Here is a 4,094-nt window from a genome sequence, read left to right on the forward strand (position 1 = left end):
GAGTTTCAGGAGGTGAGTTTGGAGAGCGGACAGGAGTGAGAAAACACAATTGCGAATGTGTGGAAGACAATGGGGGAAATGAGTTGGGTTAAGAACATAAGAGAGCAGAGGGATCTCTCAGTGGCACAGTTGGGGCTGGAGAGTGACTGGCAGCTTTCTTAGCTATGACTCGCGCTGAGATAGTGGTAAGGTCAGATTGGGACGTCACTCATCGAAAGACAGCTGAATCTATGGCACTTCAACTAGGGGCAGAAGCACCATCTCCACGGAATCCTCTGATGAGCACTGCATCTGAAACCAAACCATTGTTGTCGAAAACATTGCCTGGCCTTTTGTACTTGGCTTCACTAATGACACTAGGGTCCCATCTTCAATTTCTGTTTTGTTAAACTCCCAAATCTAAACAAAGATTTATGCCACAACATGTTCTGTAATACTTTACTGAATCAAATGTTTTCACTTTTCCTCCTCTCCTTATCTTTCCCGAATACCGTACATTCAGAATGACTGAACGTTCTTACTCACAGTTTTTGAGCCAGGTCTCAATTATTTCCACTACATCCCGGTCTCATGCGGCAGTTTCTACCTGCAGCTCACCGAGATTCTTTCCATCCAAACAGTCAAGCATTAACCAGGATTTCTTCACATTTTGACTGTTCCCACTGCATTTTGTATTATTTCTAACCTGATCTGTCCCAGGTTGCTCTGTACCTCACTTCTCCTTTGTTTTTTCAGAGGACTGCATATTCATCTCCAGCCCCGTATGAATCCTTCCTCACATCACCAGTTAACCATTCCACAGGGATATGATTGAGCAGAAACGAGATCCATCTTGATCATGTCCTTACAGTCGCAGAACTGGCCCAGGAATTTGAAGTTCTCCCTCTTTCACCACCTTTCCAGTGACATTGTCTGAACTATCCAAGTCAATTTCCCCTGTTATTAGTGCGTATCTCTGGAATAATTCAAAAATTGCAACCTTTGAAGTCCTGCTTTTGTGAATTTCTCTCTCTGTCTCATTCCTTAAATTCCTCCTGCACGAGCTCATCCTCAACATCCCGATGTTATTGGCTCCAACATGGACCATATCTTCTGCCTCTTCCTCTGTGTCCACCCCCAGCAGAGTGTTCTACATTCTCTACATGATTTCTCTTACCCTGGTACTCAGTCGGCAGCTGATCATTCAGGACTGACCTGGCCAGAAGCACAATAGCTTGTTAGTTCTTTTCAGTATCCAATCCAGAATGTTTATTGTACACCTTCAGTTCAGTGTGTACTCCTTTGCCTCCATGTACTAGGTTTGGGACTGTCCACCTTCAGTGTCCCATCACCCTCACCTGTACTCATTGAGTCATAGGGTCATACAGCATGACACCTGACCCTTCAGTCCAACACATCCATGCCAATTTTCCCAAAATACACTCAGTCCACTTCTCTGCCTTTTGCCCATATCCCCCTAAACATTTCCACTGTGTCCTTTCATGTGCAATGATCTGGGCACATGTACATCCAGGCCCGTTTAGAATTTGACCCTCTATTTTTTATTGTCTGTCTATGTTCTTTCAAACAGAATTTTTTGAGGAAGTGACTTGTAATGAAGATCAAAGAGGACAAGTGGATGGGCAGTAATTCAATTTGTATAAGACATTTAACGTTGCGGAAATTGTTCGTGTTGCAGAGAGTCTTTGAGAGTGAAACATGTTACAAATGTTGGACCAGCTTCAAGCTCTGAACATTGACCATTGAATCAAGCAGTAACTGACACCTTCTTGCCTGTTAATTTCACATCACTGACAGTGCAGCTTCTTTCCTGAACAAACTGTTCAGAGATATTGTGACACACACTTTGGAGCAAGTCGGACTTCAACCTGGTGTTCCAGGGTCAGAGGGAGGGACACTACCAGTGGTCCACAACAGACCTGCAATTTCAATTAAGTTACAACAGCCAGATCAGGTGTAATCTGATGTTTACTTATCTCAAATTAACCGATGAATTCCAAATTCGGCAAACTTTGTTTGAAATGGCTGTCTCCACAAACCAGCAAAAGTGATACATCTCAAATACCACAAAATTTACTCCAGTATACTGTCCAATTATTAAATTTTTAAACTTGCTTTAACCTAATGTTCAACACTTGCTGTTGAATCAAATGGTCACAAGAAACATCAACAGTTGCTTCAATTTCGAATCAATTTCCCCTCTAATACCATGATCTACTACGATGTCCTATTCGTCATTTGAAGCTGCACCTGAGAAAGCTCACTGCCATTAAGTTTAGGGCAGAGTTAAGCCATTTTGAAAGTGATTTATGTTGTAAATAGAGTATAACAGTGATGTGCATATCCCTGCATTACTTCTCTGTTACTTTGTGTGTTTTTCCATTGATTATGTGGATCTCCTGATTATCTGGAATATTTGATCAATTGGTACACTCCTGGTCCCAAAGGTGCCCGTTTATAAACAGTGCACTGTTGCAGCAAATTGCCCGTCTTCACAGATCATGATCAGTTCTGATTGCCCATCTCAATAACATCCTCCCTGGTGGGAATGTAAAGCACCGCATTCACAATCCAGATATGGAGATAACAGCAGGGTATGGAGTGTGGAGAAACTGGTAAAGCAAGGAAAATCACTGTGAATTATATTTCCAATGAACCTGAATCCTTTTGTCGTTTGGTGGCATTAGGTCAATGTGCATTGGTTTCCATAATTGCTGCATGCAGCCAACAATTCCACTCTTGGAATTCATTCTCTCCATCGTCAAGTGGCCAAACATCATAAATGGGGTGACGATGTGGGCCTTGAAGAGGGATTTGTTCTACGCTGGTTCTCTTGAAAGGTGGTGTTGTAAACCAGGTGCTGAGGCGTCTGCTCCATGGAAAGCAGAGTAAATAGATTTGGGACTTGAAGAAAAAACTTAGACAAGGGAAGCATGAGTAATGTTTTGATGAGGAAATGGAGACTATCACATGTTCAGGCAGATGAAAAATGGGTACAGGTTTAACAAATTGCATTATTTCTGTGTTATTAAAGGATGTGTTGTCAGCAGCACATGAATTATCAGTAGGATGTCATGTGGGAGTAAGGAAAACTCAAGCCAAAATACAAAATCATTTTTACTGGCCTGGCGGGGATATTTTTGAACTTTGCTGGACATATCGCACGTGTTAATCCGTTAGAAACGGTCATGCAGATAAAACCAGGACCATTAAAATACATCCCTGCATTTAAGGAAATTTTAAACAAGAACATTCATTGGTTGCATGGGACATCTACCTAAAACATGTCCTTTCGATTTCCAGAAGCCATTCCGTCACAGCTCCGAGTACATCCAACTTTGAAATATATGCTGCTTGTCCCACCTTCTCAATGCAGTCTTTCAAATGTGGACTCGGATATGAATCAGGTTTTGCAACTGCATTGACATTGCAATGGTCCAAACATGATTGTGGGGTACCATATGGTTTTGGTGCCAGGAGAATCCATTCCCTACAACTCACTTTGATTGTATTATCTTTGAACGCGTGATCAATCTCTTTTTGAAACTGTCCCAAATTAAGGGTCAATATATAATAATGTTGCACAATGGGGTTTTCCCTTGATCTACATCATGCATAATCAGATGAGTACTTGCCAGCTTATTCCCACGCATCTCCATATGTGTTTCGATTCCCTACAGTGTGGAAACAGCCCCCTCAGCTCAGCAAGTCCACACTGCCCCTTGAAGCATCCTTCCCGGACCCATCCCCCTATAAACCACACACCCCTGAACACCATGGGCAATTTAGCATGGCTGACCCACCTAGCCTGCACATCTTGGGACTGTGGGAGGAAACCCACACATACACGGGGAGAATGTGCCAACTCCACACAGACAGTTGCCCGAGGTTGAAATCAAACATGGGTCCCTGGCGCTGTGAGGCTGCAGTGCTAATCACTGAGCCACTGGGCCACCAACAAAACAGCTTGTCCTGACTCTTTCAGGTCATTTCAATTTTCCTCTGAAAGGTAACCAATGACCAATGACTCTGTAATCAATTTCATTGGTCCTCTCACCTCATGATCAAAAACTTATTCAAATGGACAGTATTTA

The sequence above is a fragment of the Stegostoma tigrinum genome, chromosome 9 (genome assembly GCF_030684315.1).
Source record: "Stegostoma tigrinum isolate sSteTig4 chromosome 9, sSteTig4.hap1, whole genome shotgun sequence".
Classification (NCBI taxonomy): Eukaryota; Metazoa; Chordata; class Chondrichthyes; order Orectolobiformes; family Stegostomatidae; genus Stegostoma; species Stegostoma tigrinum.